This window comes from Lissotriton helveticus, chromosome 4_1 (genome assembly GCF_964261635.1).
Source record: "Lissotriton helveticus chromosome 4_1, aLisHel1.1, whole genome shotgun sequence".
Classification (NCBI taxonomy): Eukaryota; Metazoa; Chordata; class Amphibia; order Caudata; family Salamandridae; genus Lissotriton; species Lissotriton helveticus.
Genome location: NC_136063.1, coordinates 2,082,212,204 through 2,082,238,578, shown reverse-complemented (window position 1 = coordinate 2,082,238,578; position 26,375 = coordinate 2,082,212,204). Strand labels below are relative to the sequence as shown.

General features: G+C 44.3%; 1 long non-coding RNA gene across 1 annotated transcript in view; it reads left to right on the top strand.

The window, feature by feature from the left end:
* LOC144827794 (uncharacterized) overlaps nt 1–25,316 on the top strand; it is a 190,551-nt gene extending 165,235 nt beyond the window's left edge. The window contains exon 6 of the long non-coding RNA XR_013610379.1: nt 24,965–25,316. This is a non-coding gene — a long non-coding RNA (uncharacterized LOC144827794). The remainder of the gene's footprint in view (nt 1–24,964) is intronic.
* The last annotated feature ends 1,059 nt before the right edge of the window (nt 25,317–26,375 follow it).

Below are 26,375 nucleotides of genomic sequence, written 5' to 3'. Positions count from 1 at the left end.
ACACAACAGCTGGGTGGGCTCCCGCTCTGAACTCAAAACGCGGCGCTCTTCCTCCAGATAAACACATAAATGCAGGGTGGGCACCCGCTCCCACCGGCACGTAGTACAGGGTGAATCCCACATGCAGGGATTCCCACGCAGGCCAGCGCTGCACGACACACACCCTCCTTCTTCACCTGGCCTTAAAAAATATAGCGCTCACAAGGCGCTAGAGCTTCGGAGTTTCCAGAAAGCACAGCTGCACCCAGGATGGCCAGCACACAGGGCCCTCCAGCAGAGAGGCAGTCCTTTGTGGTGGTTCCTCCTGGGGCCCAGCAGTTCCAGCACCCGACAGCACAAGAACAGCCCTACCTTTTCATGGTGTCACAGCCCCAATATTTATACCAGCATATGCTTTGTCTGCCCTGGGACAGGGCTTTGGGGAACCAGCCTAAACTGGTTCTAGGGGGTTATGGAGCACTTTGTTGACAAGGCTCCTTTTGCCCTTTGTCAGGTGGGGGCTCATCATCAGACACACCACAGGGGTGCGGAGCCAGCATCCACATAGGCAGGCACAGACCTATTCAGGGTCAGGGGACTACTCCTGCCACTACTCCAAATGCAGATGCCCTATTCAGCCTAGCTCTGACTCACCCTGCCCCTCTTGGAGCCACAGACTCCTCACCAGCCCCGGTCACTCTAAAGCCAGACATGCAATCCACATCAGGCAGGCAGACACATAGCACACAGTAATGCCAACTTCTAAAAGTTGCATTTCTAAAATAGTTATACTAAATCTCCGCACACTATTGCGTAGTATTTATCATCACTATTATATATCAAACTTGACCACGCTGCTCCTTTCATATGAGGAAATACCACTGAAACACCTATCAGGGAATCCGCAATGCATTCCTATGGGATGGCAGCCCCATAGCAGTGAGACACCAAAGTGACTGTTTGTCACTACCAGGACATGTCTCACACTCAAGGTACATGTCCTACCATTACCCGCAATGCACCCTGCCATAGTGCTAGCTAGGACCTACCTTAGGGGTGACTGACATGCAGTAAAAAGGGGTCACAGACATGGCACACACTTTAGGTGCCACGTCACAGTGCATATAATAGGAGTTATGTGAAGGGCACAGGCCCTGCAGTGACAGATGCCTGAGACAGGTTTGAAAGGCTACTTTGGTGTGTGGCTCAATCAGCGCTGCAAACCCACCAGCAGCATCTAATATACCAGCCCCGGGTATATGAGATACCACTTTACGAGGGACTGAATTAAATATGCCAAACAGGTGTAGACCAATCTTACCATGTTTACCACAGAGAGCACAAGCACTTTACACTGAACAGTAGTGTCAAAGTGCCCAGAGTGCTAAAACCACCAACACCATGTCAGGAAAAAGGCTAGGAGGAAGGCAAGAAATTCAGGGATGATCCTGCAAAAAGGGCCATGTCCAACAATGAGGAAAAGACAGTGGCCACAAAATTTAAAACTTCCAGCTGCCCTGCCCACAGCCCAGTCTATGGCCCTAATTATGAGTGGCTAGTTAAATTCTGTACTGTGCAAAAATCCCTCTTTTTTCGATGTGTTATACAACCCAACATTGATTCAATTGCGGCATGTCAAAACTGCCGAAATTTAACAGGGGGAAACATATGGTATTTACCGTACTCTGCATCCACGTATCAGAGCAGGGGGGTCATTCCTTCAAAGCCCTGGCCCCGGCACTGTGGAACTCTATCCCTTGGGTTTCCCAGCACACACGATCATTGGGCATTCAGGAAGCTGATCAAAACCGGGCTTTTCACATCCATCTAACATCATTTCTTCCGGCTACCAGTTCTGCAAGTGCTGGGACGCCCATGTTTGCTGAAGCAGCCATGCGCGGTATAAACCACCCTAACATAACATAACATACCATGAAGATTTCAAGTGTTAAATACCAAAATCTGAAGGTTATTCACCATAAATGTATTAGAGGTGATGGTTATTGCACCCGATAAATAACTTACCCCATGATATTGTAATTTATATGGGGTAATAAATAATTCCTCAACTGATAGTCAGGCCTTAAGTATTGTATTGTTCAAGAAAGGTCTTTGGCACAGATTGCTAAAGAGTCCTTACTATGGACTCTTTTAAATTTCCTTTTGTACTGGGCACAGGGCTTAGTCCTGCAAACTAAAAAAATGATGTAATGCATAAATATTCTGAAAATATGCAACGTGACATCAAAAATTTCAAAGTGGAAAGTCTCTACATGAACTGAACTGTTCCTCCTTTAACCCTACTATTCAAGAAAGGCTTGAACTACTGACTAAAAGTATGCATCCTACTCTAATCCAAATATGAAAATCATATGATTCCCTCTGAGATCAAAAAGTAAATATTGCAAAAAAAATCTCCAAAATAAACAAAAATGACTTCTCCCAACTACTTCTTATAAAGAAGCTGAATTGAAGAATTGCTCCAGTAGATTTCAGAACAGATGTTCAATTATTGATTGTTTGCCATCTAGATGATGGTAATCAATACTATATCTTCTGAAATTCCGAAAACTAATAATATACTTCTTACGTCTGCTTGTCATGTTACATGCATCAGGACATAATACAATATGACACAAATCCTAAAAGAACACCTTCTGCTACCCTTGGCACTAAGCTTTCACTTTAAAATGGATTGTGTAATACACAAAATCATAGATCTTCTTCTCCGTTTTTACTCGAAAAACAAATTGGATGTAACTGAAGTTTAAAGAGACACTAGCAGAACATTTCACCTAATAATGAAACTTCAGAAATGAATACTTTGAAGACAATGAATCAGTCCTGCTCACACCAATAATCAATTCTCTAGAAATACCTTCCAGATACACTGTGGATCCATACCAACATCTTATAATTCTGTTAAGCCTTAAAGACAGACTGTTCACTCTGTATCTTAATGTTTAACCTTTTAATCTACTCCTTGGTTACTCTGAGCCTTAATTAGGGGTGTGCAAAATTCACATAATTTGGTTTTGCTTACTTACATGAAATGTAGGTAAAACTATATGAAATTGTGTGTAGTTATGTGAAACGTAAACCTGGCATTTGGTGCTATTTTGTATCAAAGAATGCATCCTCTCTTTTATTTTGGACACAACAAAGCATGTTGTTCTAAAATATAGTGCAAAAACCCCAAAGCACCTCAAACAAATGCATATAATAGGAGTTATGTGAAATCACCAAAAGTACACTTATAAAAACCTAGCAACACAAACTTTGGCCAGACCTAGCCTTAAAAAAGATTTATAATCTTCCAAGTAGGCTAAAAACAGATTTGCTCAAAATGTATCTGGATGTTTAACCTGACTCTCTTTCTCACAATTAGTTCACTCTCAATAAAGTTGCTTGAATACATTACTTCACAAATAGTGTTTAAGTTGTTTCTGAAAGACCCATCATACAAACATGCTAATGCTAGAAGCAGGAAGGAACATCTGTATGGCACCTAGAAGGAGATGTGGCAGAATGGCCAGGGCAGCCCACCCTGGAGCTGTAGAACCAGGTTCGAGTTTGAGCCTCAGCTCAACATCCTGTGATCTTGGGCAACTCACTTATTCAGACTGTGCTAAAAAAGCTGTTCTGCAATCTGTTGCTCATGTAAGGCTCTCCATTGCACCTTGGTCAAGTTCACACTATATTGTTCTGTAAAAAAGTCTGTCAGATATCATCCACATCTAGGGCAGCTCAGGTTCTTACACTGTAGAGTTAAATGGTGCTTAATACACAATTAAAGAGTATTACAATGGTAAAGCTATTTAAAAGCCGTAAGGTCTACTTAAAATAATGCAATAGTTTTGAGCTGCTTCTACTTTGGAAGACACGTTGGACACTATGTATGCACAATTGCCAGAGGAGATGTCAATTAAAGTTCTATACTGAAATTAGATAGAGGGGAAGAATAAACCTAATTATACTTTTACAAATTAACAATCAGACCCTAAATATCCTTGAACCGTCTCCATCATCCATCGTACTAAATTTAAAACACATAGATGTTTGAAATAGCCCTTTAGGCTGAAGGATATTCTAAATCTATATTTTGTTACAGTTTTCAGATACTTTGAAAATCGTTGTGAATGCGTAATCAAACTGCGACAGGGAAGGGCCAAAAACGTGTAGACATTGAAGGGGAACCAAAACAGGTCCAAGAGGGCATCCACACATGTGAGGAATCATTTTTATCAGAAGACTGTGGGAAACTCCGGGTGGTAGGAAGTTTGTGTCCTGGCATGGTGATTCCACACAGAAATGTGTAGAAAAAGTGATTTGTTTAGGCAAGTTTATGGTTTGCAGGGGATCTCTACAATACGTGTTGGGCCGTGGGCACTTGGCCCCCCACACATGTGAAGTAGTATTTTCATTGGAATACCTGGGGGAAAGTTGAGTGGTTGGAAATTTGTATTGGGTCAGTGATCCCACAACTTTCCAACACAGAAATGTGATCAAATGTCATTTTTATTTAGCTAAATTTGAGGTAGAGGCGCACCTAGAGTAAAATTTCAGGAGGGGCTAAGAAAACATTTCGGGGGTGGCTCCTTCTTCAAGCAAAAGGCAGAGTGGAGCTGCAGGGGCTCTAAGAAGGGGTGAAAACCAACAAAGTCTCATTAACAAGCAAAAGGTCTTTAAAAGACCCGTGAAGTACTTGGGTGCAGCTGTGTGTGTGCCCGGGAAGCTGTCTCATCCCAGGCTGCCATACAGGACGGGGGCTGAAGCCCTGTGAGTCCAATGGGCATTCCGTGCCTGTTTTGAGGTTTGCAGGGGATTCTGGGTAAGAAAATCTGGGGAGATCCATGCAAGCCACACCTCCCTTGACTCACCTGGGAGTCTAGTTGTCAGAAATGTCTGGGTTTGGTAGGTTTCCTTAAATGGTCACTGAGTCTAGGACCAAAAACTGAGGTGTACCCCTTGCAAACCAGGTCATTTTGTTATGGATGATTTTGATGTCTCCACAATATGTTTTTGGCCCTTCTCTGTTGCAAGCACTTGGCCCACTCACACGAGTGAGGTAGCATTTTTATCAGGAGATCTGGGGAAATGCTGAGTGGTAGGAAATTTGAGCCGGCCCTTTGACCCCACAACCTCGCACCCAAAAATGTGAATAAAATGTGAATTTTTCTACCTAAATTTGAAGTTTACAGGGGATTCTGGGTAAGAAAACATTGAGGGATGCACACAATACACATGTCTTTGGACTCCCTCGGTGTCTAATTTTCATAAATGTTTGGTGTTGGTAGCTTTTCCTTCATGGCCGGTGAGCCCGGGACCAAACACGGAGGTGACCCCCTTGAAAAACCAGGTTGTTTTGGGATCGAAATTTTGATGCCTCCAAAAACATTTTGTAGTTACAGAAAAAGTGGTCGGTTTCATAACATATTCACATTTCATCAATTAATGGTTAAAAGGTACACATAAACCAAGTAAATACGGAACTGAATTTAATTCAGCTGTAAACAGTGATGACCAGTATTTTCACAGATATTTTGTATTTTAGTTCATACAATACATAACAGTGGATGCAGTCATTATTCAAAATAGTGCTCGGTGAGTGTCAAAGAAGAGGAAGGGTTCCAGATTCAGTAGGGTAGGGTGTGGTTGGAATAGATGGAGGGACAAAGAAAAGGAATTGTGTCCTGTAGACAATTCAAAATCAATCTTGAAACATTTCCAGTCTGTAATAGATCACACTGTTCCTATATAAACAATACACGGTGGGCCATGTATGGCAAATTCTATTGTGGCGTGTATGTTGGAGAATAATGTTGTCGACGTTTCGACCCCGATAGTAAGGGCGGATGGTTCCTCAGTTTAGGGTCTTCATCAGGACAGTAGAAATAGTGTTAGTGAGCACCTACGGAAATAGATACGTATATCACTCAGTAGGGTGAATTAAAAACTGTAAAAAAGGCATCACTCAATGGCCCCTAAACTAGTGTACCTACATTGATTCTGGCGTGTTAAGAAGTCCCACCTCAGTTGTAAACTTGCGCCGTTGGTAGTGTTCTGTGGAGGAACAATAAACATTTAGGAAGGTATGCGACGGGCAGGTCAGGGAGGAGTCAACCTACAATGGAGGCGCCCCTACTTACTAGATTCTTCTGTGGAAGCGAATCTTAGGTGGATGAATGGAATCCCAGATGAGTTGAGAAAATGGCGTGGAATCTGTGGATACAAAATATATGTATCCATGTATCTCTACACCAATGGAAGGGTTACACAGTGCCTGGGATGTACAGGTGGGGTTCGTAGCATTTGAGAAGGAAAAACTTACTTGGAGAAATCTTATTTTCGTATCCAAAAGTAGGTGTGGTATCAATCAAACACCAACTAGAAGGGTTAGTCTAAGAGAGGTTCTCTCACATCATCTGCAAAAACCAGAGCCAAAAAAAAAAAAAGACGGTATTAGCTAGAGTCACTCTGTATTTTTGTTCGCCTAGCTCGCCGTTACAAAAAGGTGAAGTTAAAGGCAATCACATATTCCCTAGAGAATCATACCTCTAACGTCTGTACACCTCGCACAAAAGTTGCAAGTTGTAATGGTTAATTAAGTAGAATGGGTCCCCTTGCATCCGGAGGCAGATCCGGATCTCTAATTACAATGAAGAGACTAGAGCGCGGGGGTATGATTGTAGCGCTGTCATGGGCATAAAAGCATCATAGTTGCTAGGTTACTTGAGTCACCTCGAATCTGTAGACAGATCGGGATCCCATAAAAGAGCTGAGGCGCGGGGACAGACTCCCAGCGCTAATGTGGATAGAGAAAAGTGCGGGGAAATGTTTACAGCGCTGTTACGATCAGAGCTGAAAGAGCAGCCGCGCTGTCTGACGTACCTTCGGCTCTGCCGGTGTCAATCCTAGGTGCGAACCACCAGCGCATCCAGGGAGTCACTTAGAAACGCTGGATGCTAGGGGCGTGTCTCAGGGGGCGTGTCAGAGCCCCTCGCAGTGCCGCCGCTGGATGCTGGTGCCGCGGGTGTGACCTTACTGCGCATGCGTGCTGGCAGAGTCACTTCTCCTGACCCGGTGCGCGAGTGTTAGGGGCACTAGCGTGTGTGCAGACCTCATTCTAATGGCTAGTATCGATCTAGGCCAACTGCCCCTATGTGAATACTGACGCACAGGCGTGCGCACACACTTTTTAATGATAGAAGCGAGGCAAGCTAGCCTTGCAATTCACGCAAAATAGTTTCAGAGACTTCTTTAACTACTGTAAACGGCGTACTCAATTATTGACATGTTAGTCCAGTTTTCCATATTGGTATACATTGAGAAGCTAACCTTACATCCCTTAATGAATAAAAAGAAAAATAAGGTCAGATGTAGGTTCTGCCATTCCCACAGTCACGTGACCGAGTATTCTCAGATTTTATATGTTATCTAAAACAACAGTTGCACCTTGGAACAGCTGGCTAAGTGATTAAAAGTATAATGAAGCATCTCATATTACACCCCTCAACCTGTGCAGAAAGCATTATCAAAAAACAGGGATCCAATGTCCGTCCCGTTAGTTGTGCGTAGGTCGCATTATCACAATAATGTAACATAGTATTCTAAGGACATATTGTTAGATGTTGTCTAAAAGAATTGTTTAACATTAGCTCAGCTAGCTCAGTGATTAAATAATTCTGTATTGCGAAGCATATCATAGTGCACCCTTATTCTGTGCAGAAAGCATTAGCACAAATCAGGGATCAGATGTCAGTCCCGCTAGTTGTGAGTAGGTCGCATCAAGTTCATTCAGACCATTGTCCACAGTGTCCAGAGTGTACATCCATTTACATTCCCGCAAATTAAGTAGCGAATTCAAATCCCCCCCTCTAGGTCCAATCTCAATTTTCTCAACCACCAACCATTTGAAAGATTCTGGAGTGTGGGCTTTGGATGTAAAGTGTTCGACCAAGGGGGAGCCCGGTGTCTGACATCTTATCCGACTACAGTGTTGGAGAATACGCTTCTTTACATGTTGTTTTGTTTGTCCAATATATACACGGACATATAATGGCATAGATAACATCCCTTGTGTTGCAGTTAGTCATTGTTTTGAGATTAACCTTATGGTTCCGATATTCCCATACCTTGGTTTCTAAGGTGAGTGGGCAGGCTTTACACTTGGTGCATTTAAAGTGACCTACTACTTGGGGAAGATTCCAGATACTTTGTAGGGTGGGAGGAGCTGGAGTTTCTAGAAGTGAACTCACCACTTTATCCCTGATATTTTTCGCCTTTTTAAAAGCGTGCATCGGAAGTTCTTTGTGGTCAATGACATCTGATACTATCTCCCAATGTTTATTGACTGCCTTCTTGATTAGGTTACTCTTTGTGCAGAATGTGGTAACACAGACAATCCTGTCTGGATCGGCAAGGCGTTGTTTAGGTTGGAGCAAATCTTCCCTTGGGCTGAACCAAGCCCTCTTTCTCGCCCTTGTAACCAGTCGTCTCGGATATCCCCTTTCCATCAATCTCCCAATCAGGAGATCCGATTCCGAAAAATAGTCTTCTTTGAGTGAGCAATTCCTCCGGACTCGGAGGAACTGGCCAAATGGTAGATTGTCGCGGAGACTACGTGTGTGGTGGCTCGAGTATCGTAGCAGACTATTCCTTTCCGTGGATTTACGGTAGAGAGTGGTATGAAGATGGCCATTTTGAACTTTAATGCTGATATCTAAGAAGTCAATTGAGGTTCTACTCATGTTCATAGTAAATTGAATATCTTGGGATTGAGTATTAAGCCATGTAAAAAATAAGTTCAATTCATCTTCGTTTCCTGTCCACAACATCAGCACATCATCGATATACCGTCTCCACATCCAAATGTTGTTTTCATATGGATTTCTAGACGATAAGATGTGGTCCTGTTCAAATTCCGCCATGTATAGTATGGCCAGGTCAGGAGCAAAGGCTGCCCCCATTGCTACTCCCTTACTCTGGAAAAAGTATTCATCTTGGAATACGAAAAAGTTTTTCTTCATCGCCACCTCCAAGAGCTCGATGATGAAGTCCGTTGGTACCTGAGGTGGTTGGATTCTTCTATCCAGAACCTTTCTCATTGTCGCCAATGCTGGGTCTTGAGGAATGCTAGTATATAGTGACACTATATCTAGTGTCACTAGTAGTTGTTTATCCTGGTCAAATGCAACGTTGTCTACTTGATTGATGATTTGCATGGTGTCCCGGACGTAGGTGGAGGTCCCAGCTGCTAGTGGTTTCAAGAAAATATCTATGTATTTACACAGTGGTTCTAACAGAGAACCACAGCCCGATACAATGGGGCGTCCCGGTGGTTTTGTCATGTTTTTGTGAATCTTTGGTAACGTATAGATTGTTGGGGTTCTTGGCTGTGCAACATTCAGGTATTCATATTCCTTGGTGCTCAGAAAGCCCGTATCTTTTCCTCTTCCTGTGATCTCTTGAATCTGTCTTCTGATGTCCCTGGTAGGGTTAGTACGGCTTGCAGTATAGCTCACCCCATCTCGAAGTTGGGAATATATTTCTTCTTTGTAGTGTTGGACATCTTGTAGAACAATCGCCCCACTCTTGTCCGCAGGTTTAATCACGAGTAGTTTATTGTTCCTCAAAGTTTCCAGGGCTCGTCTTTCGCCTTGAGTGATGTTATGCTGTACATAGGAGCGTGTGGTGCAAATGTTCATCACATCTCTCATAACCATACTTTCGTACGCAAGGATCCTATGCGACGTCTGATGGGCTTTTGGAGTGAATGTCGAGGGGGGTCTTAATCCGGTTGCTGAGGTTGTAATCGGGGGTGGAGAATTCAAGAAGAAGTGTTTTAGTCGAATCTTCCGGAAGAAGCGAGTTAGCTCCGATCGTATGTTGAATTGGTTGGGGTAAGAGATGGGTACAAATGACAAACCCTTGTTCAGCACGCTGGACTCTTCCGGTGTCAGAACATATTGAGACAGATTTACTATAGGACTGGATTCTCTCACCATCTGTACGTCTTGCGTCTCGTACGGTAAACAACATTTACAACGCAACTTTTACAACGCACTACCATTACAACGCATTTTTTACAACGCAAAAACTTTTACAACGCATACCATTACAACGCATGTTTTTACAACGCAAGTACTTTTACAACGCATGCCATTACAACGTAAGTATTGGTAAGTATATAATTATATTTAATATTTTATATGTTTGGTTTTTTTTTACGTTTTCAGCTTTTGGGTAAAGGGGTATTTTTAGGGTTTAGGGTCAGTTTTCAGTTTTTGGGTAAAGGGGTATTTTTAGGGTTTAGGGTCAGTTTTCAGTTTTTGGGTAAAGGGGTATTTTTAGGGTTCAGGGTCAGTTTTCAGTTTTTGGGTAAAAGGGTATTTTTAGGGTTCAGGGTCAGTTTTCAGTTTTTGGGTAAAGGGGTATTTTTAGGGTTCAGGGTCAGTTTTCAGTTTTTGGGTACAGGGGTATTTTTAGGGTTCAGGGTCAGTTTTCAGTTTTTGGGTAAAGGGGTATTTTTAGGGTTCAGGGTCAGTTTTCAGTTTTTGGGTAAAGGGGTATTTTTAGGGTTCAGGGTCAGTTTTCAGTTTTTGGGTAAAGGGGTATTTTTAGGGTTCAGGGTCAGTTTTCAGTTTTTGGGTAAAAGGGTATTTTTAGGGTTCAGGGTCAGTTTTCAGTTTTTGGGTAAAAGGGTATTTTTAGGGTTCAGGGTCAGTTTTCAGTTTTTGGGTAAAGGGGTATTTTTAGGGTTCAGGGTCAGTTTTCAGTTTTTGGGTAAAAGGGTATTTTTAGGGTTCAGGGTCAGTTTTCAGTTTTTGGGTAAAGGGGTATTTTTAGGGTTCAGGGTCAGTTTTCAGTTTTTGGGTAAAGGGGTATTTTTAGGGTTCAGGGTCAGTTTTCAGTTTTTGGGTAAAAGGGTATTTTTAGGGTTCAGGGTCAGTTTTCAGTTTTTGGGTAAAGGGGTATTTTTAGGGTTCAGGGTCAGTTTTCAGTTTTTGGGTAAAAGGGTATTTTTAGGGTTCAGGGTCAGTTTTCAGTTTTTGGGTAAAGGGGTATTTTTAGGGTTCAGGGTCAGTTTTCAGTTTTTGGGTACAGGGGTATTTTTAGGGTTCAGGGTTAGTTTTCAGTTTTTGGGTACAGGGGTATTTTTAGGGTTCAGGGACAGTTTTGGGTTTATGGGATACAGGGGTATTTTTTGGGTTCAGGGACAGTTTTGGGTTTTTGGGGTACAGGGGTATTTTTAGGTTTCTGGGTTAATTTGGATTTTGGGGGTACAGGGGTACAGGGTAAAAAAATTAAATTAAATAAATTAAATTATATTAATTACAATTAATTTAAAAAAAAATATATTATATACTTACCAATACTTACGTTGTAATGGCATGCGTTGTAAAAGTACTTGCGTTGTAAAAACATGCGTTGTAATGGTATGCGTTGTAAAAGTTTTTGCGTTGTAAAAAATGCGTTGTAACGGTATGCGTTGTAAAAGTATGCGTTGTAACATCATACATCCGTCTCGTACTGATTTCTCCATGGCCCTCCGATTGGAACCGGACCTGTTTCTGTGGATTGTCTTGGGGGTGTCCACCTTCCCATTGTCGTTGGGTGTTCCCACCTCTTGCTCGAGTTGGCCAGGTCTGTCCTCTGCCTCTGTTCGGGTAGTTGCCTCGTCCTCGGGGCGGACGCCATGTGGGCCCCCCTAAAAAAGGCTGCCATTCTGGTTGGGGTTGGTACCATTGGTTCTGGTAACTGTCGTACGGGATAGGTCCCGGTGTGCCTGAGTCGCTTCCTGAGCTATATGAGGAATCGGAAAAATTGGTGAATTTCCTCCTACCTCGATAACCACCTCTTCCCCTGTTGGTGAATCTCCCTTGGGTGTCTTGGTTGAAATAATCTTCTGCAAGATAGGGGTAGGTCTTCTTCTTGTCGTAGTTGGCGATGTCCTTGCTTAACTTGTCAAGTTTTTTGGATTGAGCTTCGATATCAAAATCATCGAGGGTCTTTTCCAGTTTCTCTAGTGTGTCTCGTGCATTAGCAAATGCACTATGGCTCTTGATCTCTGCCTTAAGTGAGTCGATCTCTTTCATAAGAGTTTCCACATGTATTTTGGCTGTGTCTATGCCCAACACCATCCAGTGGCGTGAAACATTTTGGGCACTTCCCTGTCTCAGGCACTTGGCTCACCCACACAAGTAAGGTAACATTTTTATTGGGAGAATTGGGTAAACACTGGGTGACAGGAAATGTGTTTTTTCTGGTGATCACACAATTTTCCCACACAAAAATATGAAGAAAATTTTATTTTTTCGCTAAATGCGAGGTTTCCAGGCGACTATGGGCAAGAAAATGTTCTGGGATCCAAGCAAAAAATACATCCCTGGACTCCCCCAGGTGTCTAGTTTTCAGAACTGTCTGGGTTTGGTAGGGCTCCCTAGATGGCCGCCAAGACAGGGACCAAAAATGCAGGCAACCCCTTTGGAAAACCAAGTTGTTTTGTGGTTGTTCAATTCAATGCCTCTACATATGTGTTGGGCCCTTCCCTGTTGCGGGTGCTCGGACATTTGTGGATTCTAGAACAATATGGCACAGAAATGCACGGAAAATGTGAGAATGTAGTCACATTTTCATCTTTGTAGGGCATTGTAGTTAAGAAAACATGATGGGATCCACAAGGGGCACAACATCTAGTACTCCCCTGGGTGTCTAGTTTATGAAAATATCTATAGTTGGTAGATGTTCCCTACAGACAATGTAAACCCTGGCAGCGAAGGACAAAAAATCATAAAATTACTTTACAACCATCTATTCCTGAAGCACATACTGGTTGGATTTAGCACAAAGGTGAATTAAAGGTTTAATTTTATTGTCATGAGATTTCACAAAAATGAAATACACTGTTAATAATTGAAAGGTCAAACAATAACTCACAGCTCGTATGCTCTAAACCTGCGACAAAGCACTAACCACTACACAGGCCATTCACACATCTTTCATACGTGACACATACAAGACTATTCACACCACCAGCCGTGGGCCTAGCACATTCCAATACTCACATCAACGGACAGCGACATTCAATGGCCCATCACATTCTATGCCTACATTACTGAAGAAAAATCATGACTGGCGTTTGGCTAGTAGTTTGTGTTGTGACCAGCAGCAATTCACTACTCACACAGTGCCAGCCAAATGCCAGCTCTCACACACTGCCAGCCAAGCACCAGTTCATGAGCACCACCAGCCTAACACCAGTCAACAAACACCGCCAGCGAAGCAGAAGTCCACGCACACCATCAGCCAAGCACCAGTTCACGCACACCGCCAGCCAAGCGCCAGTCCACGCATACTGCCAGCCAAGCACCAGTCCATGCACACCACCAGCCAAGCGCTAGTTCACACACCAACAGTCGAATGCCATTCCAAGCACACCGCCTGCCAAGCACCTGTCCACACACACCACCATCAAATTTAATAAAAATGAGAACCAATTGAAAGTAGGTACAAAACTATAAGTATAAACATAACAGCTAAAACAAAAAGCATCACACTTATGCAAATCATGAAATCTGAACAAAAAATATAAAATGATACAGATTAGTCAGGTTAGTTTCACACTCCTGCTTGCACCCAATAACTCTGTTGCACGTGGTACAATTTAACACATGTGGGCAAAGGCAGCCTAGGTTTAAAAGGAGCAGTACATATAACTCTCCTTCCGCACAGCACACCTCTTCGGATGCAGACTCTACATATCCTACTGGGAAAGTCATTTTTGGACTTTGGAGGAATTTGATTAGGATAGTGGTGATCTTTCAATCTAGCCTCGTCCTCCACCACTCAAACTCTAAGAACACTTGCATGTTCCGCTACAGCAAGGCTGCCTATCACAGACTGCTAAAACTGGACCAGTGTCAAATTTGACTCTGGAGAACAATCCTTGAAAACAACAAAAGCAATGAAAGTTACTAGATGGAATAAATGGATAACCAATTTCCTATACCAAATGGAAGCCTTACGCATAACAGTGTAAGGTTCCAGCCTTGGATCTACTCTTTCAGCACTACCCTTGTGCTTATTATAGTCTAAACTGCACACAGGGTTGCACACTTCAGCAACATGACCCAAACAGTCACTGGTCAAGTATTTTCATTATGGATGCTAATTAGAATGTAGACATCGCTTCTGTCAGAAAATTTCTCAGCAAGAAGTTCATCAGTAGGCAAGGCACTGCACTATGCCCTCTACGGATTCTGAGAAACAAATTCTCTTGGTTAAACTTTATGTTAGAGCAGATTGGCCACAAGCAACAGTGCCGACATTGAACAATTGTACACCAGTGTATAAGTTATCTATGTATAAATGGTGCTCTTTGTTAAAAAGTCCTCTGCCAAATTTTCACACAATTTTCTCACTAACTCGGAAAGTAGATGGGCAACTATCAGTTTTATTAGTGGAATCCCTACCTGTGTACACCCTGAAGTTATAGACATATACAGTAAAACTCTCAGGCAGCATATACATCTTAATTCTATACTGTGCCCTCTTGCTAGGAGAAAAACCAAACACCATTGCACATGACCAAAGACTCATCCATAGCTATTTCTTTCCCTGAGACATAGATCTCTGAAATTTGATCTACAAAGTGGTCAAGGACAGGCCTAATCTTAAAAAGACAATCACAATAAAGGTACTCTTGTGGCAACGCTGAAGCATTATCAACAAAATGCAGCATCCGAAGAAGAAGCAAATACTGATGATGACTCATAGTTGGTGGAAATATAGCCATTGCCATCAAATGACTAATGGGCTAATATGAAGACAGCAACGGCTTCCTTATGAAGCCGATCAAGAAAGTTAAATCTAAGAACTTCTTCAACTCATCCGTACCTATGGGAATCCACTGGGTAGCTCTAGAGTGGGGCTTAAGTGTGATCCAACACTAAATAAAATAAGTAATAAAGAAAGTGGGGCTTTATAAAACACAAAGTAAAACAGCTGGCAATTATCAATTGCAAGGGAAAGCCAATCAATACAAAGCACACAATGACCTACATACTGTAAAGAAATACCACCCAATTGCCAGAGACAGCTAAACTCACCGGTTTATACTCTGCACAGACACAGCAAGCACCAAAAATATCCCACTAAAAAGGAAAACAAACGAAAATGACACATAAGACAACACAATACATAGTGTGCACAAATCCAAGGAGAATTTCAAGCACAATCAAACAGAAGCTAAATATGCTGCTAATATTACAGCATTTACAAAAAAAACGCATTCATGCAGGTCAATGATAATCTTTAGGAGTAAACTGTACAAAAACCTTTTTCTCACCAAACACATGCAATCACACAAACAGATCTACCAGTGCTGAAACTGCAAGCAAGAGTAGCAGCAAAGGAAAACAAAAGATTTGCACAAGAAAAAAAAGGAGAAGTAAAACATCATAATCACAAAAGATGCCAAGAAATAAAACAGTTAACAATATAAAACACTGTTAAGTCTACCCATCACCATTCAAATGCCAGCCACAAATATCATCAGCTAAATGCCAGTACAGAAACACCACCAGTCTATAAAACCACCAACCACGAGCCAGCCCACAATCACCACCAGCCAACTGCCACTCCACTTTCACCGTCAGCCAAGTGCCACATCATGCACACCGCCAGCCAAGCACCAGTCTACGCACACCACCAGCCAAGCACAAGTCCACACACACCACCAACCAAACACCACTTCATGAACACTGCCAGCCAATCGACCCTCCACTCACACCACCAGCCAAGTGTAAGTACATGCACACTGACAGCAAAGCACCAGTCCACGTGCACCACCTCCCAAGCGACACTTCATACACACTGCCAGCCATGCGCCAGTCCATGCACACCACCTGCCAAGGGATAATTTATGCACACCACCAGCCAATCACCACTTCCTGCACACCACCAGCCAAGCTCCAGTCTATGCACACTGCAAGCTAAGCACCAGTCATTGCACACCATCAACTAAATGCCAGTCCAGGCACATCACCAGCCAAGTGCCAGTCCATGCACACCGTGAGCCAAGTGCCAGTACATGCACATTGCCAACCAAGACCCAGACCACGCACACCGTGAGCCAAGTGCCAGCCACGGCATAATGCCAGGCAGGCTAGGCACGTGGCAGTTTACACACACCGCCAGACAGGTGCCAGTCTACACACACCGCATGCGAAGCAATAGCCTACACACACCAAGTACACACAGACCATCAGCCGAACTCTAGTTCACGTGCACACACAGAAAATGTCCGTGATGTCTATGGTTTTCTGCCACACTTGTGGGTAAATGGGTCTAAACATATGGCTGATCTGTCTGCAAGTGCAGAAAACAGCCAAAACATCGCCCCACTTAAAAGTAAAGTGACTCTGGCCCAAGGCGCCGCTCCCCAACTTATAAAGGTAAACACCACTGATGTCTAATGACTTCCTGTCTCCCATGGGGGCAGATGGGTCTAAACAAATGGCTGATCTGCCCTGAGGGGGGGCAGAAAATGGCCAAAGCATTATCCCAATAAAGACGAGTGACGCTTGCCCAAGTGGCTGATCCCCAACATATAACTGCAAAAATCCCTAGTGTCTAGAGGGATTTGCCCCTGTAGGGGCAGACACACGTAAAAATATGAGAAAACACAATATTGTATAATAATATGTCCTTAAAGACCTTTTGGCGAAAAGGATCTCCTCCCCTGCAACCTGTACCATCTCCCACTGCGAGGCCTTGGCATCCTTTTTTCTGGAGAAAGTCCAGGTTATCTATCAGGCCTTCCCTAGTATTGGACCAGCTCCAGGAGCCCTAGATTGCACTCAAGGCCATACCATCTTGCACTCTCTTCCCCCGTTGCTACCTGACGGGTTCAACAAATTGGCCCCGCAAATTAAGTCCGGCTCTCCTTCGGGTCCGTTAAGACCTGCCCTATTTAGAGACCAGTCTTTTTTGGGACGCTCCATGGTGTGCTCCCTGATTAACCTTTCACTGGCCTCGGGCATGGTTCAAGCCAAATGGAAGCAGGCGGTGGTTTCTCCAATCCTGAAGAAGCCTTCGTTGGACCCATTAAAACCCGAGAACTACCGTCCTATTTCATTGCTCCCTTGGCCGGCGAAAGTTGCGGAGGCTCATGTTAATCTGGCCCTCTCAGACCATCTTACTCGGGCCAATGCCCTGGACCCCACGCAGAACGGCTTCCGCGCTGGTCACAGCACGGAGACAGCCCTTCTCGCCATGGTGGAGCATTTGCGTGTGGTGTTGGATATGGGTCAGACGGCGGCGCTTGTACTATTAGATCTTAGCGCCGCTTTTGACACCGTCTCTCACCGCATTCTGCTGCACCGCTTGGAGGAGATTGGCATTGCTGGGCTTGCTCTGCAGTGGTTCCGCTCCTTCCTCGACAATCGCTCTTTTTGCGTGGCCATCCCACCTCACCAGTCCAAATTCCATGCTCTAGGCATGGGGGTTCCGCAGGGATCCTCGCTGAGTCACACGTTATTCAATCTATACGTGAGACCGTTGGCTGATGTCGTCAAGCAGTGGGGCATGACTATGGTCTCATATGCCGACGACACTCAGTTAGCGGTCACTATCAGCGGGGATGCTGAGCGGGATGCCCCTAGGTTCCAGAGTGGACTGAGGGCGGTGGCAAGCTGGATGACTGCCAACTGTCTCCAGCTTAACGCAAAAAAGACTGAAATCATGATTGTCGGTAAGAGAGCGGAACTCTGGGGGGACAGGTGGTGGCCTTCGGAACTGGGGCCGCCTCTGAATCCGGTTACGGAATTAAGAAACCTGGGAGTCTGGCTGGACCCTACCCTCAGCTTTGTCGGCCACACAAAGAGAACTGCGGCCTGTTGCTTTGGTGTCCTTCGGGGCTTAAGACCTGTCCTCAAATTCTTCGATGCCTCGACCAGGCAGCTGGTGATTCAGGCGACGGTGATGTCCCGGCTTGATTATGCCAGCTCTCTCCTGGTGGGGGCCAACCAGGCAGAAATCTCTCGCCTGCAGCGCGTTCAAAACGCCGCAGCCAGAGCGGTAGTTGGCCTGCCCAGGTTTTGTTCCGTTTCTAACACCTTACGATCCTTGCACTGGCTGCCGGTCAAGACGAGAATTCATTTTAAGGTCTTATGTTTGGCCTTCAAAATCTTGAAAGGTTCTGCTCCCCAAATCCTTACCAACTTCTTGTCTTTGTTTGTTCCGACACGCTCTCTCAGATCCTTGGGCCAGGCTCTCGCTGTGGTCCCCAGCTTCAAGCTTTGTCGAGCTGGGGGCCGATCTTTTCGAGTAAGAGCTGCGGCTATCTGGAACTCCCTTCTGGTAGAGGTCCGTTTGCTGGAGGACCTCCTGCTGTTCCGTAAGGCCATTAAAACCTTCTTATTTTAAATTTTGCCCCCGCAGCTGTTTTTCTTTTCTGTCTTTGCATTTAGCGGTGTTGTGTTCTTCCTTGTCCTGCGCCAGGACGCTCCTTTGCTGGAGCATCTGTGCGCATTATAAGTGTCCATAGCATAGCATAGCATATTGTTTCCCCACTAAAGGAAAGTGCCCCTTGCCCAAGGGGTCACTCCCTGTCAAATCCAAAAAATAATCCCTGGTGTCTAGTGTGCTTCCACCCCCACCAGATAACAGTTAGGCCTAAGGACTTCCTAAATAAAATGTCCCCCAATGGAAGCAACCCTTGCCCAAAGGGTTGCTCCCTGTAATCATTTTTATAAATACATCACTGACTTCTACTGGGTTCTGACCCCACTGGGGGGCATATCAACCTAAAAACTACCAAATCATTCCCCAGGAGCATGAAACACGGGTAAAGAATACCCCAAGAGGAACAACCCTTGCTTAAGGGGTTGCTTCCCAACAATGTATAAAAAAAACACTGTGAGGTTCCAGTGGTGTGATTACTGCTACACGATCACCACCCCAGCTGCGATCATGGAGCAGGAATGTACACTATATAGATGCAGGGGAAAAGTCCTTTTCGCCAGCATCTGTAAACCTGAAAGCCCCCTCAGGAAAGCACTCACCTAAAAATGTGTTCTTTCTCTGGACATGCTGGAAGCAAATGGCTTCCAGCGCATTTGCAGCAGCATGTGATGACGTTGGCATGCTGTTAGCACACCAAAGTCATCAGATTAGTGATGGGGGAATGAAGGTGGACGCGGAAGTGATTGTGCTGCCATCCCTTGTAGGAGGGGTGTAACTGGGCAGTCCATGGGGGAGTGCCAGTGCTTCCCCCATGGGAATGTGTGAGGACGGAACAGTTCTATCATCATAACACGTCCCCGTGTCTGAGGTCGAAACCGTTCCATCCTCAGAAAGGAATGGGTTAATGTCTTCAACAGCATAGGTATCTATATAGTGCGGAATATATTAATAAGCTACTTCAGTGCATAGGCCATCTAATATGTTTTAAATTTGACATACACTTTAGTTACTTGAAGTATGTATTACCATTGTGAAGTGGTCAAGGAAACAGACATTCAGTTTACACAAATATTGGTACAACATTGCAGTATTTGTTGCCACACATTGATTCAGATTTTACTTTTTGGGTAAGAAGATATTGCAGATTTGTAGGCCTTGTGAACACACTATACAACTGTATTTTTTTCGTTTATATTCTTTTTAGTGACATATGTTCACTAGTATAAACAACCACGCCCAACCATACAGAAGTGTCAAACAGTTCCTGGAGGGACATAGGAATGGATAGGAGACAAGATCATATATGGTATAGGATCAACCATGGGGAATGGCCAAACTGTGAACAGATGGTTTCTGAAAATTTTGCATATATGCACAAGCTTATCCTAATGTGGAACCAAAGTTTGAGAGCTTTGAAGCTGTTGAAATATGAAAACTTGTCAACTGTTTTGTGATCGAAGTGCATGGTCATTACTGTTTTCACAGATTCAATAAAACTATTGTGTATGCAATTTCCACACCATCAGGAGCAGGCGGAGGACACATTGGCCAAGGAGGTGGGGAAGCAGCTGTCCACTGTGGTTCAGGTGCTGACAGCACCTACACTGAGGGACCAAGTGGCATGGAGGGTGAGGAGAGTGCAAGGGAGGATGCCAGCTCCACATCATCCTTTGCGGAGGCATCCATGACCGAGCACCCCATAGTGGTGGTGGACCCAATAGGAACTCTACAAACTGCATCCTTGTCCACCACCCAGAGAACCATCTGCACCTTCCCTTACTCTCACTCGGTTGGCCAAACCCACCCCCTAAAAAGGTTGGTGTATCCGTTGCAGGCACCTCATGCCTTTCCCCTGTTTCCTCACCTGCACTAACAGAGGAGGCTATTGGCCTCCTCTCGAACATCTCTGTAGGCCATACTACAATACTGAATGCCATCCAGGGTCTTATCTGGTAGCATACCTGGAATGCATTCACAGTACTATACAGCCTCTTCACTGACAGCAGCCTCCTACCCATCCCAACCTTGTGTTCCACCTCCCATCCCTTGCTCATCCTAATTTCTTATTAGTAGGCCTGTCGCAAGCACACTCACACATTTGCATGCAATCACACAAATAGACACAAGCACCACACCCACACAGAAATCCCCAAACCACAAATAAACAGACCTGCAACCAAACATACAGATATCACATCTGCCACCACACTCACATGCACCACCACCAGCATACCCAGAGATACTGCACTCACTACCACACTCACACGCATCACACAAACAGACACAAGCACCACACCCACACAGAAAGCCCAAAACTACAAATAACACAGGCACGCAACCAAACATACAGATAACACATCTATCACCACACCCACATGCACCAACACCAGCATACCCAGAGACACTGCACTCACTACCAAACCCACACACCATGCACCACCTCCACCATCAGCACACTCACAGACACCACAGCCAGCACCACACACACATGCACCACCACCACCACTTCTGCAGATACCACACCCACATGCAGCACCACCAGCACACCCACAGACACAACATCCACATGCACCACAACCACACCCAGCACCTCCATAGCACACTCATCTAAAGATGCTCACACATTTGTATCCACACCCATGAACACAAACACCCACACTCGCCCACAAAAAACAGACAGCTAGGAAGCAGCAGACACCGAAACGTATACACCATACACCAGAGCCCCAGGCGCCTGCACTGTCAACAGACACATGCACATCAGACACTGCCACTCCCTCAACCTCCCAAACCCAACTCCCTGCTAAACATCCTTCCCATTTTTCCCATGAGAGTTTGCTGTTTGCCATTGATCTAACCCTACCCACCCCTACCAACTGCTGAGCTATCCCTTCCGTATCCCAAACCACCCCTCCCAAAACAGAAACCACCCCTACTAAAACTAAAACGCCCCTACAAACGCAAACCTCCAAACTCCCAAACCCCAGAGCACCCCTCCCATATGTAAGAGCACCCTTCCCAAACCCACCCCCCCCACCAAGTAAGGACTTTGAGGTGCCTTTTCTACCCACTAGATATCTGTTCCTGAGAAGGGTCCCCATGGCAGTTAATTAGGAGGCGAGCTTTGTAAAATCCCACAACAGTGCATAGGAATTTGTGGGCACTATTTCGACTGCCATTTGGCTTTATAGTTATATTGAGAGACTTATCTCATTTGTGGAATAAATCCAAATTTTTGATTTCACCAAGTCAGTCCTGGCATTAATTTTCCTTTGCAATTGTTTCATTCCAAGCAATATTTCTGACTAAAATGTGAAATACCTATTCTTCTTTACCATGATGGCAGGTAATACAACAGATTTTTTAAATGCCTACTTTGCTGAGTGCATACAATTGTTAATATCGTATGTGATGGTCATTTGAATGCGGGTGCAGGCATTCATCATATTAATGGTCACTTGCACCAACTACATAATGTTTGAAATTGTTTTTGGGATGAGTTACTACTACAGGTGTGATTGTTTCACCTTGACTACTGATCAGTGAGAGTACATATGCATTAAGCATTATACAATTTTTGGGCAGGGAAGGGCAGAGTCTTGTGCACTACAAAGACCTTTCTTTGAAGTCTCTCTACTTCAAATGCTAAAATGGGTATAACTACTGGAGTGCTGACACCATGTACTCAGTTCACTTTTTGGACCTGAGGAGACTGTCAGTAAGATGAGCTGCATTGCAGGAGGGACTGCCACTTTGACAACTGCTCTGCTGTGTTGACCTGCCGCCTTTTGACTAAGAATGAGAAGGACTGAATCTACTCTGCATCCTCTACAAGGATAACTTACTTCACTCCAAGGGCTTGTTGGATTGCCCCCTGTTGAAGATGTCTTAGGTCAAAAACGTTATGCCTACAAATACTCCTGCTAGATCTGGCTCTCCCAGAGCCCTACCCAGCTGAGAGCACTCAAAACCAGTGCAGGTCATCGAACCAGGGTTTCTGCAGATGTTTGTCGGTATGCTGCCAAAGATTCCTGGAGATATCGCGGTACCTGCCTGCCTCACCACAGCTCTGCTCAACAACAGGCAGAGCTGCTCGGCAACCTTGAGGTGAAGGGGCATAACCAGTGCTGGACCAATCAAAGGAGACTGCTATGTCTGTCCGCTTGCCCCAGACCACCAACGCTACTGCAACTACTGCTGCAGTGCTGTTTAAGGACGACTCTCAAGACCAATCAAGACCAATTCAGACTGCCCGAAGGAGGAGACCCTGACACCGTAAGCTCTGTTCAAGATGTCTTTGACCTCACAGCCTTACCAACAGGCCAGCACTGTGTGCATTGAGACCCACAAGGTATCCGTAGCCGACTTGTGTGTTATCCCAGGCAACTGGATTTGCCTGAATTCCAATGGCCTCGCGGGACCAGCAGTTAACCTACTGTTTTCCTGACTGTCGAATCAACGTATTCATTCTAGCACACTGAGAGCCTATTTGCTGATCCTCAACTCGGAAGGCCATCATTTCCCCAGCGTTACCGTTAATGGCCTACTAGTAGCATATATGTTTTCAACACTGTATTTGCATTCATAACTTTGGGCAATCATAACTCATAAACCATTGATTGGAATTTTGTCTTGCTAGTCTTGTTTAAAAGAGTTTAAAAGGCACAGTTTTTCAAAACAGTGTGGAGTCTTTTGTGGTGTTTTCACTGTCTTACTGTGTGTGTGTGTGTGTGTGTGTGTGTGTGTGTGTGTGTGTATATGTGTGTGCGTGTACACAAATACTTGGCACATTGCCTCAGTTTAGCCTGAATCTTCTGTACCAAGCTACTCAAGGGTGAGCTCAGGTAAACTTTTAGGGCCAGATGTAGGTAATCTTGATTTACCGATTCTAAAATACCGAATTTTACCGATTCAGTATTTTAGAATTGGTAAATGCTATGTAGGTAAATATTCGGTAAGTATTACCAAATCGGTACGTTTCGGTATTTACCGAATCGGTATTTACGGATTCGGTAATTCCCAATTATTCCTATGGGCCTCCTGGCCCATTGGACTGAATTGGAATTACCGAATCGGTAAATACCGATTCGGTAAAATGGGGAACTCATCCAAGGGTGGCAGGGTGTCACATTGACACCCTGTTGCACCCATGAATAGTGCATGGGTGTACATGTGGCAGATATACATGCCCTTGTAAAAGCAAAATAATTGCTTTTGCAAAGGTTTTCGATATTTACCACCAACTTGTAGTTGGTTGTAAATACCAAATCATTACCTATGCAATGCACTCATTTGAGTGCCCCCTACATTGCAAATTCGGTAATTTACCGATTCGGTATTTTAAGGAATCGGTAATTTACCGATTCCTTAAAATACCGAATTGGCAAATTACCGAATTTGTAATTTAGGCCACCTACATCTCAGTAGCCTAATACCGGTCGGTAACGGCCGAAATTCAGTAATTTCGTCCGTTACCGACCGGTATAGGGTGACCTACATCTGTTAGTGTGTACTACACTTAACCTGACTAGGATTGTGGTTGCTGCTTGGACAGGGTGCATACCTCTGCCAACCAGAAATCCAATTTCCAACAGTATGCCACTCTGTAAGTAAATGAAATATGCCAATTTGGTAGAAGTCAATTTAACCATGCTTTAGAGGAGGGAGCACAAGAACTTTAGCAGTGAAAACGAATTCATGCAAAATGGAGGAAGAAAGGTCAAATGTTTGGCTGGGAGACCACCCTAATGCTGACAGGTCTAAATGCGACAAATTAGGAATCACCATTAAAAAAATGTATGTTTTTCTAACATTAGGAATTGCGATTTCCTAATTGTGATTCCATAAGAACCGCAATTACAGATTTTTTAACATATGGCCCAAAAGCCAGAAACATAGCGCCCAATGCTACTAGAGGCAATGCAGGATATGAGAGGCCTACAAGTCGCCAAAATTAGAAAAGTCGTGCTGTTTTGTATAAGAGTACCATGAAACAATCCAACAAAGTTACATGAACATGTTATAAAGGAAATGACTGACTGCAGACACAGAGGCTGTATGAAACATCAGAACAGAGAATCTGGGGCCACCGTTGTAAATATCTTCAGTATGAACTCGTAAGAAGTTCTGTGTCAGATGTATGCAATATACCCAGAGCAATGAAAACTGATGAAATACACTTAAAGAGCGGGCTCCTTAAATAGTATACCACAAGTTCTGTGAGGGAACCTTTATTCCATAAGGAAAGACTGACACCACTCTTTGCGGAGAGTGCCCCTTCCAGTTTGTTCCCCTTGTTACAGTCTGATGACCCTGTTTTATTTTGGATGAATATTTACATAGATGATTTAATCTTCTTGGGTACCCTATAAAAGGTGCTATATCTGAAATGGAATTAAATTCAGCTATGTTCCATTGCCATCACTAAAGAAGAAATCACATACTGCTTGACATGTTAAACTATAACAAGTGTCACATTTAAAAAAAAGTTGCTAAACTTTGCCAACTTTCTTTTCAGAGAGAAAAGCGTTTCAGCCTGTCGGAAAGGTGATTGGTAATGCTCATTCCAACCTGAATCTATTAAAGCAGATATGCCTGCGCTTCTCGGCAGCGTCAGTTTCCAATTACAAGCTGATGGTAAAAATGGGATGCAGTCTAGAGGCAGAATGGTTTGCTCCAGTAATATGTGTATAGTTCCCAGAATATGGCGCCCTTCGACATCACTCATTCCTCCTTCCTCTCATCTTTCAGCACGCGGCTCGGTGCTCTTCTGCTGGTGCTCTGCGTTCCCTGCCCTCTGACCCCTCCCTGTCAGCGTGATGAATATTAAAGGCAAATAATACCGTGCCTAACTGCTTGCACAAACATCTTCTCCGGTTTGATTATCAGAAAAAATAAAACTGATGGAATTACACACGTGCTTTAAGTGAGTAGTGCTTAGGCTGTAAAAGAATCAGTGCAGGCGCTCAAAGCTTAGCTTCTAAGCCTGGGTCCAGCGCTAATAGGTGTTAGCTCGCCGAATACCAAGGCTGATAGTCTTGAATTACTCTCATGCCTCTTCAATCCTCTACCTGGCACTTCCTGCCTTTCCTCTCACGCTTGCAGGATCCTTCTTTCTCCCTAAGTGATGATTTTTCTGTCTTTTTCTTACTCCTTCTTTCCCCTCCAGGCAATTTTTTCCTCTATTGCTCATGTTAAGTACCAATGAGGAAAAATAAGTGCTGGTCTCCAACAATGAGAGCTGGTGAGCTTCACTGTCAACAACCGGCTCAAATTAATCACTGACTTCAAGCGCACACAGAGTGTTGGGCTAATGGACATTTGCCTCTATTCATCTTGAGAATTATTCCGTATTTCTACTCTGAAGGAACTGGAATACTCATCAATCAAACAGCATATGTAAAGCACAACACTGTCACCCCTAGGTGTATCTGGGCTTTGTGTCTCATTCGAAGAGCCAGGTCTTGAGTCTCTTTCTGAAATCTTCCAGCCAGGAGGCCGTACGAAGTTGAAGGGGAAGATGGTTTCAGGTTTTGGCAGAGATGTAGGAAAAGGAGCAGCCACCCCTGCAGCTGCGATGAATGTGGGTGTGTGTGTTAAGGTGAGTGAAGAGTGTCTAGCGGGTTGGTGGAAGTTCAGCCAAGGGTTGATGTAGGCAGGTCTTAGGTAGTGAAAGGCTTTGTGGGCATGTATGAGGGTTTTGAACTGGCATCTCTTCTGGATGGGGAGTCCGTGTAGGTATATCATGTTGTGACTGTTGTGGGTTAGTTTGGGGTCATCCAAAATGAGTCGGACTACAGCGTTCTGTGTGGTCTGGAGCCTTCTGAGGAACTGGCTCGAGATTCTGGCGTAGAAGGTGTTGCCATAGTCGAGAAGGCTGGTGATGAGGGCCTGAGTGATGATCTTTCTGGTGTTGGTTGTATCCATCT